This window comes from Xenopus laevis, chromosome 1L (assembly GCF_017654675.1).
Source record: "Xenopus laevis strain J_2021 chromosome 1L, Xenopus_laevis_v10.1, whole genome shotgun sequence".
NCBI classification, from domain to species: domain Eukaryota; kingdom Metazoa; phylum Chordata; class Amphibia; order Anura; family Pipidae; genus Xenopus; species Xenopus laevis.
In genome coordinates this window covers 102,606,333-102,623,367 of record NC_054371.1, presented here as the reverse complement: position 1 = coordinate 102,623,367, position 17,035 = coordinate 102,606,333, and positions in this window count along the sequence as shown.

Here is a 17,035-nt window from a genome sequence, read left to right as displayed (position 1 = left end):
AAATTCTGCTATACAACGCATTTAGCTTTAGCAACATACCTATGAAATGTCTACAGACACTATGCCAGTAGAAAACACACTGAAATAAAACTTTTTTTCTTCAAGAAAAATGTTTTACATGTCAATAGCAGTTACAGTATTTTGTTTACTGGAAATTGAGTATATTTTATACATAAAAAACAAACCTTACCAATATTCAGCGTGCAATATCCTGGTTATGAAATTGTATTCTTAAAGGGGATCTTTTGCAAAATGATTTCATAAACAGTACAGAATTTTTTATTTATATTTAGAAAGTTTGTTATTTCAGCAAAATGAAGCTTATATAAAATTTTCATTTTCGCAATAGATCCTCTTTAATGCCTAATTTTTGGGAGAAGGGCATCCCAAATTAACTGGCCCTACTATCAGTTATATACAGTAGGAAGTCAGTTTGCTGTGTGCTTGCATTAGTGAATTTAGGCAACAACACAACTTCCAGCACTCTTTAGTCATTCACATTTTAAGTGACTCCTGGGGTGGAATTAACACCTTATTCCTGCTTTGAATAAAATAGCCAGTTTTCTTTTCTACTGCCATGTTGTTACTGGCATACATCCTCCAGAATAATTATATTTACTCAATATGCTCTCTTTTTTAAGATATATATTTGTTTTAGCAGCTATTTGGCATCCTGGCAGCCACAGGTTAAATGATAATGCAACATTTTTCACCAGTAAGAACCCACTCTGCTTAAGAGTATTATGTGGCTCTGGACATAGCCAGTAATTTCATCCAGTTCAGTTAAAGGGGGTGGTCCACCTTTGGGTTAACTTTTTATCTATATGGCCAATTCTAAGCAAATTTTTAATTGGTTTTCTGTTTTTTTAATCATTTGCCTTCTGTTTCTGACTCTTTCCATCTTTCAAATGGGGGCCACTAACGCCATCTAAAACAAATGCTCTGTTAGGCTACAAATGTATTGTACTTTTTATTACTCCTCTTACTATTCAGGCCCTCTCCTATTCCCACTCCAGTTTCTTGTTCATATCAATGCATGGGTAATTTTGGACCCTAGCAACCAGATTGCTGAAATTGTAAGATGCCAAATAACTCAAAAACCACACATAAAAAATGAAAACCAATTGCAAATTGTCTCAGAATATCACTCTATATCATACTAAAAGTTAACTCAAAGATTAACAACCCCTTTAAAATCTATATTTATAAACGTATATAATTTTGAAACAAAAAAGTGCTACATCTGGCAAAAGATGATAAAGCTGTGCTGTTTACATGTGGGATTAAGGCATCAGTTTAAAGACTGAACACCAGAATGTAGGGCAAAGGCATACATGAAGGTGGTGCAAGTCTAGTTAGCTAGCCAGGGAACCGTCAGTAAAACTGCATAAGAACTTTGAGACCCTATCGCCATCTTTTTGAAATCTATAGACTTTTTCCATACTTGGCTCAGACCCTTTACCTCGTATTCTCTGTATTGGTCAGTGAGGCCATCAGTTTCAGAATTTGGCAATGATTTCAGCAGCCTATATCTTTGGAATCACTGATCTTTTTTGACAAGTGGTTTTCGCTTATGGTACCTCTTTTTTTTTTTCTCTTAAGATTCCATTCCAAAGTTTGGTGACAAGGTCTCTTTTTAAGTACCTTATGTAATTGATTTAACTACATCATATTCTTCTCTTCTTCGCTTTTTAACTATTGATTGATGGTCAGGACTTTTTAATGAAAGAGGGATGCACATGAAGTCTGATTCATCTATGTCTCTTCATCTCTAGTGTCTTTAAATGAGTTAACATATGTAAAAACATTGTCATCAACCGGATGTCCTGTATTTAAGTTTTTGTTGCCATAAAGCATATTCCACACAGATGAAATAATTCATACTAACTTCATCTTTTGATACAAGACTTGGGGCAACCTGTAATACATTTATAGTATATATTGCAGGGCCCCATTGTTTAGAATGCTGGGAAATCTCATTTGCAGCCAGATTTGCAATTAGTATCATCTACTGAAATATCCATTATCTTTTTGTAACCATTGTCTTTTCCTCACCAGTCAATATAGTGAAACACCAGCCTGCCATTACAGTAGATTTCATTTTAAAATGATGGTTTATGACAGCAGTCTGATAATTCTGTTTTTAGCCATTCATCTGATAAGCAAGGGGCAAGTCAATTAGTTGTGGTGTTGTTTGCTTATGTATTATGTACTGTAAAAAAACTAGCTGAATGTTCTGTTTTAATAACTAAACATATCTTTGTCCTACTACTGCGTTTCATAGTTTCAATGAGTAATGCTTGTGTATTTATTAAATATGTAATGTAAACAGACTCCCCCTTCCCTAATGTATTTATTGTTTTTGAAGGCATTTCTCCCATAAAATGATAAAAAAAAACAGTGCCTAACAATGATTTGTCTTTACTATTTAGTCATGTAAAATGCATTAAAGGGTGAATTCAATTTACATTAAGATTCTCAAAAACATACGTTTTTCCCAATGCCCCTTTCATTTAGAGCCTGGAAAAATAGGAAATGACTGATTCAGTAAGAATTGACTGGTAGATTGTATTTCCAGAACTATTAATGCCAAATGAAACCATTAACCGCACTGTAATTTAAAATAGCAGGTTACCGCCTATGCATGGGGGGGAGACAGGTGGCCGTATGGTCACCTAAACCAGTGCACTCATCCAAGCTACAGTTTACTATTGTGAAACTCTAGCTTGGGAAGTAGAGTTCCATCTTACATACATTAAACACTTGAGTGTACCCTGTTAGCAGGCTACACTTAAAGGGATAAAGAAGATTTGGCACATGTTTAATACTATTTTGGATTTATTGCTACCTGCAGCACTAGGGGTAAAGCCAGTCCGTTCTACATATCCACAGTGCCAAGCAGAATGCACCGAGGCGACTAACTAAACTAAATTTAAGAAAAATCGCAACTGAGAGTAAAAATAGAGCAGAAAATCCCTTTTAGGGATAATTGGTTGGAAATACGAGGGACATATTTGTATATGTAACATAAAACAAAACCACAACCTAGTACAACTCTCCTTCAAAGAGAATCTTAAATACAGATCAGTGATAATGAAAGTAACAACCCAAAAAATGACGTGAACTTCTGTTGAAGGAGACTGGAAGCTGGTAAGTGAATAAAAGGATAGCAGAACTCTTCACCTGAAATAAGCTGAACTGATGTCTTGCAATGAAATAGTTTGCATAATATGCAAGTGGCTAATGAAGCAAAGGAAAGGTGGTGGTTATAGCCTGCAGTTTTATTGAAGGATAACAGGACCTCAGATTTTAGACTTTACAAAGTGCCCGATGTGAAATTCTTAGCAATATGCCATAATTAAATACTGAATGCATAAAGTCAAGAAAACTATTGTCCTGTATGTGTGACCAGAAGAAATTATACTATATTTATATAGATATATATTGCAGATGTTGTCAATTTTAATATCTTTCTGTGTGCAGTGTGCTAGAAGTGCAGGTGTGTATATGAATGTGCGGAAAAACACTTGCAATTTTATGGTTCCTGCTCTTTTACTTACCTGCAACTCAGTAGCAGCTCCCACAATTGCGCCTCCCGAAAGAGTGGTGGTATGTTGCCACAGAAGAGTGTCATGCTGAAAGTTGCTCTGAGATTAGCCAATGAACTTCAATTTCCCATATTCGAAAATTCCCCTTTTTATGAATCAATTGAATAATGGCACCATGCTGAACAAAAACATGAAGACATTAAAGGACAAGGAAAGGCAAAAAAATAAAATCCCATTTTTACTTACTTTAATGAAAAAGAAACCTATCTCCAATATACTTTAATTAAAAAATGTGTACCGTTTTTATAAGAAACCTGACTGTATGCATGGAAATTCTCCCTTCATGTACTGCTGTGGATAGGAATTGTCAAACGGTCCCTAACTGCTCTGCAGGGAAACAATCATACTTATGAACAGCAGGGGGAGCCCCCGTCTTACTTACCAGCCATGCAGAATTCAAGCAGCTTTGTTTATGATGATCCCTAAGCAGCCCAGACCACACTGAGCATGTGCAGGGTCAGGCCAAGATGTTTAACAAAGTTACAAGATGACAGCCCCCTGTGGCCAACTTTGAAAGCATAAATCATTTGTTTGATTAGGCTTTATGATGCAGTAAGCTCATGCTTATGTTTAGTATACAAAATACAGCATTTCTAGCCTTATTCTATTTTAGACTTTCCTTGTCCTTTAACATCTATATGTTAATAAAAGGCACTAAGTTTGCCCAGGAACAGTAACCCATAGGAACCAAAAAGATGTTTTGCTTTTAAACAGATGACCAGTAAATACAACCTGTTGATTGTAGTGCCTTTTATTACATAACTAGTGCTTAATTACAGTACACATTTTTTTATTAAATTTTAAGTATATGTTTTCACGGTTTTATTAAAACATATAAGATATTTTCTATGTTGTGCTTTTCCCAATATTTCTGGAATTCAGAGCCGGACTGGGTGCAAAAAACAGCCCGGGCAAAAAACAAAGCAGCCCACATGAAAACACACACACACACACAAAGAGACACACAAACACAGAGAGAGACACACACACACACACACACACAGAGACACAAACACAGAGACACAAAAAGACACACAGAGAGACACACACACACAGACAAACAGAGACAGAGAGACACAAACACACAGAGACACACAGACACAGAGAGACACACACACACAAAAAGACACAAACACAGAGATACACAGACACAGAGAGACACAAACACACACACAGACACCCCTACCTCTCTTAGGAGCTTCGTGAAACAGCACGGGAACTCTGACACCTCCCAACACCTCCCTCTGACACCTCACCTTTGCCTTTCCCTGACTGATCGAGGGAGGAGGAATACGCAGCTGCTTGGTGAGTGTGAAGGAGAAGCACAGCGTGCATGCTGTAAGTCTCTCTCCCCCCTGCCCAGACGCCGCAAATAAGAAGCGGCCCATTTCAAAGATAAATGGAGCGGCCCTTCGGGAAATTGCCCGAACTGACAGATTGTCAGTCCGGGCCTGCTGGAATCCATAGATTATGGCCCCAGGAAGACAATCAGAAGTGCAGAAAATTGCAAGTGAAATTTCACTGGATCCTTGGATCTACAATGTCCCTGGCAAATAAATCTCCCAGCCAAAGAAAAAGGCATGGAAAATTGCCAGCTGTCTCACCTAAGTCCCAAACGTAGTAATTATGGGGGGATTTACAGGGCCTCTGTGATGTTAACAAATATTATATTTATGTTTATAATACATACAAGTTCTACTATAGCTTACACTTAAAGGGGAACTCCGGCTTCCAAACCAAAATTTGATAAAGATTCCCACATAACACAGAAACCCATAATATTTCTATCACAGTTACCTGTTTCTTCAAAAAGTATGAAAAATACGAGTTTCTATGCTGAAATCCAGCTTCTCTTTCTGCATCATTTGAAATCCTGGCAGGGAAAGACTAAAACACTGATGTTACAAATTGTAACAACTTATCCACAGCATGCAGGAACTACATAACCTAAAATACATTGCGATGTTTCTTTCCTTATTGATCTCATGTGTGCAGTTATTTGTGGGGTTTGGAGGATGAAGGCTGAGGACAGCTGGCTGTTGATACAAAGTAACAGTAGTCAGCCAGCTCAGCAAAGTAGTCGGCTGGGCTCGGAACTGTAAGAAACCATTAAAAATCATGAAAAGTCTTTATATTTTATAAAAGCTATATATGTTTTTGTGGAGTTCTCCTTTAAGGTGGACATATACGGGCAGATTAAACTGCTGATTTAGCCCCCATCTGACCAAGTTGGCAGATTATCTGTACATGCATTAGGCTTGCCTGACCAATATCCACCTGAAAAGCGAACAGATACCAGTAATATCATGCCTTTGTTGTTATCATTTGGGCTTAGGGCTAAATTATTGGATTAGCCTGATATTGGCCACCTCAAAGTAGGCGTATGGAAAGATTCTCATTTGGCTATATCAGCAAACAAGCAGATCTTTCAGTGTATGGCCAGCTATACTGCTTCTCGCAGAGATATTAAATGATAATGCAGAGATTGGCAGTGAGTAGGACTATTCAAGAAAGACAGTGCCGGCGTCCTGTGTGTGCAAAGACCCTACTTACCGTCCTCCTGACAGCCAATAAGATCAGCGATACATAAGGGAAAAAAATGCCATCTGGGCATACGTATTAGTGGTGAATGCCACACTGTTCCTACAGGAGAGATAAGCTTTGACTTACTTTGACTTTTATATAAGGAAGACAAGAGATTTTTGCTTAATAAATGTATTTGGGAATATGCTTCCTTTGCAAAGTTCTACTACTATGGTAAAACTTCCCCTTTAATATTGTACCATGAATCATGACTGCGTAAACAACTACTCATATTACCCAATGTACCGTGTCGTGTTCTTGCATGGTAGACATTGCCCAACCCTCTAAGTATTATGCTGCAAGCTGTTTTATATCCTTCAATCTGTGGTCCCTCTATATGCATACTAAAGAAGTGTCACATCATGCACAGTGACACTGTTAGAGACCAGTTAACCACAAACAAGACACAGTTTTAACTTCCTCTTTTTATTCCAAATAACAGAATTTAAATTCATTGCAAAGCAACACACTTCTTGGAAAACTGTACTGTATGGGATCTGTTATCCAGAAAGCTCCGAATTACAGTTAGGTCCATAAATATTTGCACAGAGAACTTTTTTTCTAATTTTGGTTCTGTACATTACCACAAAGAATTTTAAATGAAACAACTCAGATGTAGTTGAACTGCAGACTTTCAGCTTTAATTCAGTGGGTTGAACAAAAAGATTGCATAAAAATATGAGGAACTAAAGCCTTTTTTTTAACACAATCACTTAATTTCAGGGACTCAAAAGCAATTGGACAATTGACTCAAAGGCTATTTTATGGGCAGATGTGGGCAATTCCTTTGTTATGTCATTATTAATGAAGCAGATAAAAGACCTGGAGTTGATTTGAGGAGGGGTACTTGTATGTGGAAGATTTTGCTGTAAACAGACAACATGCGGTCAAAGGAGCTCTCCATGCAGGTGAAAAAAAGCCATCCTTAGGCTGCAAAAACAGAAAAAAAAAACATCTGAGAAATTGCTACAATATTAGGAGTGGCAAAATCTACACTTTGGTACATCCTGAGAAAAAAAGAAAGCACTGGTGAACTCAGCAACGCAAAAAGACCTGGACTTCCACGGAAGACAAGGATGATCGCAGAATCATTTCCATGGTGATATCCAAGTCTGCCATAAAGAGAAGACTGCATGAAAGTAAATACAGAGGGTGCACTGCAAGGTGCAAGCCACTCATAAGCATCAAGAATAGAAAGGCTAGATTGGACTTTGCTAAAAAAAAAATAAAAAAAACATCTAAAAAAGCCAGCAAAGTTCTGAAAAAATATTCTTTGGACAGATGAAACCAAGATCGACCTCTTATAAATATATAAACCCACATTAAGGAGATTTTACATAGCCAGCTAATTTCTAGCAGTGCGTGAGATTGAAGCTTAAGTTTTTTATAAAAATGAAAAAAAGATCTCAAAAGTCACACTCTGTATTTTAAATCTCATAGCATTCAATTTTATTAGTTATTAAACTCCAAAATCAATTACCCACCTTATGAAAATTGATAAATACACAAAATTGGTCAAAGAAAAATTTCAAACAAATTATACATAAATGAATTCATATATACATAAATTGAAACTAATCAAATTTCAATAATTAATTATTCAGCAAATAGTCCATGGAAATTGATTGTCCATAAAATTAAACAGTTGAAAAAAACTGATTAATTTATTTTATGGACAGCAACTGAAAGCCACTGCAGTAAAGGCCTGGCAGAGCATTAAAAAGGATGAAACCCAGAATCGGGTGATGTCCATGAGTTCAATACTTCAGGTTGTTATTGCCAGCAAAGGGTTTTCAAACAAGTATTAGAAATTAACATTTTTTTAATTTGTCCAATTACTTTTGAGCCCCTGAAATTAAATGATTGTGTTAAAAAAGGCTTTAGTTCCTCACATTTTTATGCAATCTTTTTTGTTCAACCACTGAATTAAAGCTGAAAGTCTGCAGTTCAACTGCATCTGAGTTGTTTTATTCATAATTAATTGTGGTAGTGTACAGAACTAAAATTAGCTGCAATTAACTAATTTCTTTTTTTCACTGAAGTCCTTTGTGCGGTTTCTTTTTTGCACACACACACACATTATATATATATATATATATATATATTATATATATATATATATATATATATATATATATATATATATATATATATATATATATATATATATATATATATATATATATATATATATTATATATAATAACTTATTTGGGAATAAAACAGAATGATTTACTTTATGTTACTTTGGATAATGTTATCTTTTACTTTGAAAAGTTATTACAAAGTCTGCCATTTGTGAGTACCCACTAAATACAGTAGCTAACCACGGGCAAGCTAACATAACCACTTTTGTATAGTAGTACGTTATACCATTTTACCTGGGGATCTTCTGATATCTGTTGATATTAGAAGTTGAAAATCTTATGTGGACAGGAGTATATAGTTAAACATAGTTACATAGTTAAATCTGGTTGAAAAAAGACAAAGTCCATCAAGTTCAACCCCTCCAAATGAAAACCCAGCATCCATACACACACCCCTCCCTACTTTCACATAAATTATATATACCCATATCTATACTAACTATAGAATTTAGTTATCACAATAGTCTTTGATATTATGTCTATCCAAGAAATCATCCAATCCACTCTTAAACAGAATCAGCCATCACAACATCACCCAGCAGTGCATTCCACAACCTCACTGTCCTGTTTATGTATGGCAGCCAGATGTGACAAAGTGTAAGATATATTGCACCGTGAAAACTTGCTTTGTGTGTATCCATACAGAGTTCTATCTCATGTCCAGTCCTTTGAAATGTTTATCTACTGAAGATAATGAACATTAGTAATCAGTTATTACCTTGCAATTAAATAAAATATTTTTTTTTCAGGAAGTGATTTATTAAGAAGAAAAGTGGCTCTGGTATTGTGATTATTAAAGCTATTGCTATACATAATTTTTTGTTGTTGTTTTTATAATGTTACTTAAAATAGTAATAAAAATATCAGATTGTTCTGACAAGATTATAAAAGTTAAATGTTCCTATATTTAGGGGGGTTTTTTTTAGGTTTTTTTGTTTCTTTATACATTTTTAAAGTGCCTATTGATTAAAAATGTGCCATACATTAAAATATACTTTTAGAAATAATTCATGCTAAATCTGTGTAACCAAATGTTTATACTTGGCCGACATCCAGTTTGTAGCAGGCAACAATACTTATTTTGATTTTGCACTGGAAGCTATAAGATACCTATAGTTTATTCTTTTTTACTATTCTGCCCACATAATAACTAGAGGTGGCAGATTGGAGTGCCTATTTTTCTTTGAGTTGCTTACTGTACATTTTGCAGGCATCTACCCATGTAAAAACATTAGTAAGTGTGACGGAAAACAATATCCTCCCAAGAACAGCATATAACTTTTACATGGGACTTCTCCTTCTATCAGGGTCCTAAAATGGTACATTCTCTCTGCTAACATGTTTTAAGTTGCATTAAAAAAAAGTCATGTAAAAATATAAGAAATTCTACTGTTTGGAAGGAAAGGGGGCTGCACCAAATGGATCAAACTCTAATGGCTGTGTTTGCTGGCTATGTTGCTGTGTCACACTCTGCAACACTAACTCTGTGAAAGGCACTGCACCAAAGTCATCCATATTAACATTATCGTTGCTGTGATATCCCCCATGTAAGGAACTCTGCCTTGGCCTGCCAGACATAGCTGTCTTGTGATCTCCATGGTTGTCTGTGAGGCCCTGGTGTGCCGGCAACCGTAAATCCTGAGGATGGAAAGGTTTGGCACCAAAAGTATCAATCAAGCTTTCATTTGTTTGCAAAAGATGGCTGCGGCCTTTCCCTGACGAGAAGACTGTTTCTGCAAGTTTCGTTGATGTTTTACTTTATGTTATGTCTGATTTCCTGCTATATCTTCAAAAGGCACCAATCCAAAAATGTCTTCTCTGCTGTAAGATTTTTCTCTCTCTGAAGAAGCTGGCTCAAATAGTGAACACCCAAATATATCCACGCTCTCTGGAGATACAGAAGTCATCTGGCAATCAAGTTGCTCAACTTTTTTACTAAATGGGGCTTTTGAAAATACATCAAACTCTTCCTGAACTACTTCATTTTGGAAGGAATCATCTGAAGTCTGAAGGTTAAAGTCATTTTTAGTTTGTGGTAGGTCTGACCTCACAGAGAAAAAAGGAGCAGCTCCAAAAACATCAAGCTGTAGATTAGAGGTTAGTTTTACCATATTCATTTGTACACTGGATAAATTGGAAACTTCAGTTGCACCTATACCAGTATCTGGTAAGTATTTACTTATACATTTTTCACTGGACTGTTTCTTATTTGTTTGTTCATAGTCAGAATCACAACTGTGTTTGTCTTCATCATCATTATCTTGTTCTTCCTCAGAGTCCATTAAAAGAGGCCCCTGACCAATATTTTCTGGTTCTGTATCATTATCATCATTGTAAATCACTTGCTCATTATGCAATGTTTCTTCATCTTCTTGGTCCTCATCTTCACTACTCTTAGGTGAAGGGGGATCAGACTCAAAATCACTTTCAGATTCCATGCCTTCTTTTTTTGTTGAAACTCGACATGAAGATGTTTCCACACTTTTCTGTCTTACAATTTGTTCTCCTGTTGATTGACTTTCCTTATTAGCTTTTGTTGCGGGAGCATTTTCTTGACTACATGCAATTTTTTCTGCTGTCCTTTCAAGTGAGCCTAAAATTCAAAGTAAAAGTTACTGAGAAACATTGAGAGCTATTAAACAAGGATTTGTGAATATCTGTTGGTGTATAGAGGTTGGTACATTTAAGAAAATGTTTTTAAAAAAATTATATTGCCACACGATCACTATGAACAATATCATGTTATTAAATATGTAATGCAACTTTCCAATCTGAAATGATAAAAGCAATTTAGGGTCACAAACTGTTGTAACAAAGGTAGTCAGAATTATATTTAAATAAAAAGAAAAAATAACACTGATTGGCAATTTATCAAATGCCACAATTTTTTTATAGTAGATGTTGCATTTCTCCTGTAGGTAAAATTTTTAGCACATTACATACATTTTTCACATTTTAAGATTTTAAGTTTATGCCAAATAAAATAATTTTAACAACTTTTTACCAATGTGCCAATGTTGAAAACAACGTTGAAGGCAAAAATCATTCAATTCTTCTGTCTAAAAACTTGAAAGTCTGGAAAAAGGAGAAAAAGCACAGAAGGCACAACAGATAATGGATAAGTTCTGTAGTATACAGTGGGATTCTTCAGAGCTTATCTGTTATCTACTGTGTCTCCTGTGCTTGAATGCCTGCCCCCATGGCTACACAGCAGCTTGTTTAAATAACCATAAACCATAGTAGTATTTCTGAATAAAACACACAAGTTGTACCAGTGCAGGGCAACAGTACAATATATTCAGTCAGTCATTTTAAACACTTACATTTGTTGGTGTTACTGTCACCTTTGAGTTAACTTTTAGTATGATGTAGATAGTGATATTCTGAGACAATTTTAAATTGTTTTTCATTTTTTATTATTTGTGGTATTTGAATTATTTAGCTTTTTATTCTGCAGATTTCCATTTTGCAATTTCAGCAATCTGGTTGCTAAGGTCCAAATTACCCAAGCAATCATGCATTGAATAGGAGACTGGAATATTAACAGGAGAGGGCCTAAATAGAAATATGAGTAATAAAAAGTAGCAATAACAATACATTTGTAGCTTTACAGAGCATTTGTTTTTTAGATGGGGTCAGTGGCCCCCATTTGAAAGCTATAATAAATCAGAAGGCAAATAACTAAAAACTATAAAAAATAAATGACAGCCAATTGAAAAGTTGCTTAGAATTGCCCATTCTAAAACATACTAAAAGTTAACTGAAAGGTGAACCATCCCTTTAACAAATGATTTTTTTTGTGCGTAGCACCATACCCACTAAAAGTAAATGAAGCCCATGATTTTTATTTTTGAACTTTTTAATGCATTTCATGTATTAATGTATTTAATTGTATAAATGTGTGGACATCTAAAAGATATATCCATTTTAATCTAAGATACATTTTGTATAACACGTAAAAAAAATTATTGAAGGTGTTTAATCCGAATAATAATGTAAATGCCATAGTTATTACTAAAATGTAACAATGCAGATACGTTTTTAAACATAACACGTACAGTGTTTAGGGTTATATTACTAATTGACTAACCTTTACCAATATACAGTAAATATTAAGTGGTTGCTCCATAGCATTGCCTATATACATCTACCTTTCAGTAGTTTTTCATTTTAGCCCTTTAGCAGCAGCATTACTATAATTAAATTGTATTTAATGCTGCAGGTTATTTGGGATTAAAAACAAATACTGTACTATGTAAGCATAAGCATCAGGTGATTAAAGCACAATCAGATGTGTTTTACTGTATTTGTTCACAACAGTCTGTTCTGAAAGTTCCTATCTTAAATACACCAATGCATGTTTGATTTTCTTTTCGTATTAAATATGGATTAAAAGACTGCTTGGTTCAGATTTCCCTAAGGTACTACCTTGAGGAGCTTTACTTTTTTCTCTTTTAAAGACAAATGATTTTAATATTTATCTGGATACTGCAATGGTCATTCTGTTTGGGGATGCAAATATATTAGAAACTGGGAATTAAAACGTGCTGGAGGTTATAGAGCCAAATAACCACAGTACAGTAAAATAAATGGCTTACTTTCTATTTTAGAAACAAGAATACAATTCCTTAATATGTCCTCATGGAATAGGTTTGTCCAAAGCAGCTCTGATTTCTGTAGCACTCAAAGATGGCTTGCATGGCATAATGAAAATGAGAAATAATTCACATGTAGGGATGTAGCGAACTGTTCGCCGGCGAACTAGTTCGCGCGAACTTCGACTGTTCGCGTCCGCCGCAAGTTCGCGAACGTCGCGCGACGTTCGCCAATAGGCGTTCGCGTCAAAATCGGTCGCCCATTCGACCATTCGATCGCTAAAATCGAACGATTTTCGTTCGATTCGAACGAAAATCGTTCGATCGAACGATTAAAATCCTTCGATCGTTCGAATCGAACGATTTTCGGATGATCGAAGTTCGCGAACAGTTCGCGAACAGTTCGCAAATTATGCCGGTGTTCGCGAACGGCGTTCGCGAACACATCGGCGGCGGTTCGCTACATCCCTATTCACATGTACAATATTTTTAAGGGCCAGAATACTGACATTGTGACCGTAAGGGGCATATTTATTATGCATATATACATTACTTACATGCGACCGGTCCGCATCCACCCACGTGGTGGCCCTCAGTCAGCCGGACTCCGCTCCTGGCAAATTTACAGAAGTGACTCCAACTAAAATTGATAAAAGTCGGTCCTCATCCTTCTACCCAATCCAACATAGGGGGCAGTATATTGAACTGTTCCAAAAATTAGTCGAACAAGATTTGGAAAAATTATCATATAAAACTAATTTTGTAAAGAACAAATATAAAAATAATTTCAATATTAGTTGGGGAGAAAAGAAAGCATTAAAAGAGCTGTCCCAAAATAATGAAATTATAATAAAAAATTCGGATAAAGGCGGATCAGTGGTGGTGCTGGATAGACTACAATATTTTACTGAATGCTCCAGGCAACTAGATGACTGTGAGACATATGAACCGCTATCCAGCGATCCAACTAATGATTACAGAGCTATTCTGGAAATGATATTTGATTTTGGAGTGGGTACAAAGGTGTTTACTAAAGATCAACATGATGAAATAATACCTAATAATTCTAAAATACCCATTTTCCATGCACTACCAAAAGTTCATAAGGGGGTTGAACAGGTTAGAGGGAGACCTATAATCTCTGGAATTGATGGTTTGAATGAGAATCTCTCTCGTATTGTTGATAACATGTTACAACCCATAGTTAAATTGTTGCCATCCTATGTGAGAGATACTGGCCATTATTTAAAAATAGTGGAAAAGATTGAGTGGTCAAATGAGTACAGTTGGTTGACATTAGATGTCACTTCCTTATATACCAGTATACAGCATGAAACAGGGATGAAGGCAATAGAATTTTGGTTACTCTATTCGAATATCTATGATACAGACACACAACAGTTTATCCTGCTCAGTATTGAATATCTCCTAACACATAACTACTTTGTGTTTGACGGGGTTTTTTACCTCCAGAGACGGGGCACCGCAATGGGGGCCAAGTTTGCCCCCACATATGCCAACCTAGTAATGGGTTGGTGGGAACGGTGCAGCGTCTATGGACGAGCTAACCCCTTCAGACACTGTATAAAAAGTTACCAACGTTATATAGATGATTTGATCATAATATGGGTGGGTACTGAGCAGGATGCCACTAATTTTGTGGAGTACTGTAATGCCAATAACCATAATTTACAATTTACACATAATTGGCAAAAAGATAAAATTGAGTTTTTGGATATCTCCTTGAAGGGTGTTACTAAGGACAAAATTCAATGCGATGTATACATGAAACCTATTATGAGGAATACAATCTTAAGAGCCGACAGTTGTCATCCCAAATCGGTCCTGAGGGGCATCCCCGTGGGGCAATTTTTGCGTCTTCGACGCATTTGTACCACCTGGGATGCCTTTCAGGACCAGGCCATGGCACTTTGGGATAGACTACTGGAGAGGAAATATGATACGAGAGACATTAAAGAGGCCTATGAGAGAGCGGTGGCTACCTCCAGACAGGACCTCCTGAGTGGGCCCCAAAAAAACAAATTGGGCAATAGACAGACAAATAAAAGAAATAATTCACAAGGACACTTTAATGAAAAGTCAACTTTGTTTATTACTCCCTATAGCTGCCAGGCGAATCAGATCAAAAAAATAATCAAAAGAAGATTAGATGTCCTTAAGATGGATCCATTGTTGGACAAATCGATCCTAAATAATATCAGATATGTATTTAAACGTAATAGAACTATTGCAAGTGATGTTTCCCCCAGTCTATATTTACATAAAAAAGCTAGAAAAGATAGTGATATATGGCTAAATAAAAATGGGTGTTATAGATGTGGAAAAAAGAAATGCAAAGTTTGCAAACATATAATGATTAAGGAAAATTTTAAGAGCAGTGTAACTGGAAAAAATTACCCTATACGTAGTTACATTAATTGTGACTCCAAATGTGTCATTTATCTGGCCACATGTGAATGCGGCGTACAATATGTGGGTCGCACCTGTCGGCCTTTAAAAGAACGGGTACGAGAACATCTTACACCGGTCAATTTGAACAACTTGGACCACACCAGTTATAGTCATAGAAGAATATCAGCTATAAGCAAACATATTATGCTAAATCACGGTGGTAATTACAACTTAATAAAATTTCAAGGCATAGAACTAGTTAAATTAGGAGTGAGAGGAGGAGATCTGCAGAAAAAGATAGATCAAAGGGAGGTATATTGGATTTTTACATTAAAAACACGCCTTCCACAAGGGTTAAATAGTGATTGGGAGGTTTCATGCTTCCTTTAAATCAAATGAAGAGATTTAAAAATATCAGGACAATATCTGTTTATTTGGATTCTGACTTTTGTATTAATTTTGACCAAACTTTCCCATAAATACATAGTGGAAATATATGTAGCCTGAAAACAAACCATAAGTGTTATATGCTAATTTTAATGGGTGTATTGTTTTAATTGAACTTACTATATAAGGCAGAGAGCCAGGGATAGACTCCACCTCTGATGAAGTGCCAATGAGAGGCACGAAACACTTCAGGTGACTAGACACGCTATGGTTTAGTTGAACAGTCTCAGGAGAATGCCTGTATGTGTTTTTAAAGATGCTTGGAAATAAAGACATTTTTTTATTCTAATATCCCGTGGTCATGGCTCCAGTCTATCCAGTGCTGTCTTGAAGTCGCATATTTATTATGCAGTGTAAAACTAAATTCGCTTAAAAAAAAAAAGGCAAATTTATCAAGATGTGTGAATGGCAGATTTGCAGTCGTTATTTTATTTTGCTTTTGGCGGAAATAACTCTAAGAAACAAACGCATAAAAAAATTAACCGATTTTACAAATTTTTTACACAGTGAAGCCTGGTGATGTGTGGTGAATTTCCTGCCATTTTTTACACCACATAATAAATATGCCCCTAAATGTCCATACACAAGGGTACATTCACTGAAATGATCATGGTAACCATGTTTCATGTTTGTATGAGTGATTTCTAATTATTAAGTTAATAAGAGTACAGTATGTGTGTTACATCATTTTAAGAATAGGATGACATGGACACCACATATTTACAATCCTACAGTGTTAAATTCAGTAATATGTGCCTTGGAGGAGTATCTAAAGAAATTCTAAACTGTTGCAATGCACTGGATCAGTATTTGTTTAGTAATTTATACAAATTCACTTTGAAGTAATTCTACTTTATGTTTCCTAAACAAAAATTTCTTCATGGTTATAAAACATAATTTACTGTATACCAAAATGCTTTTTTTCAATGTATGTGTACCCTTACAGAAATATATACTAAAGTGTAATTTGTATGTTGGTTTACCACATATACACATTTGCTTAGTTAATAATAGTGGAGGGTTTTGCCACTGACAAAAATGAAGTTGTAAGCAATTTCTGATTGTGAATTGACTGTTGGAAGAAACCATTAATCTATCTGACAATAAAAGACTGGCACATTTGTTTGATAATCCTAGGATTAATAATCCTTCCCTACCTAAGACATACTGGGAGAAATTCTGACTGTACATCTCCTGCAAAGCCCTTAACATAATTATTTCAGTATACTTAAACTTTAGCAAT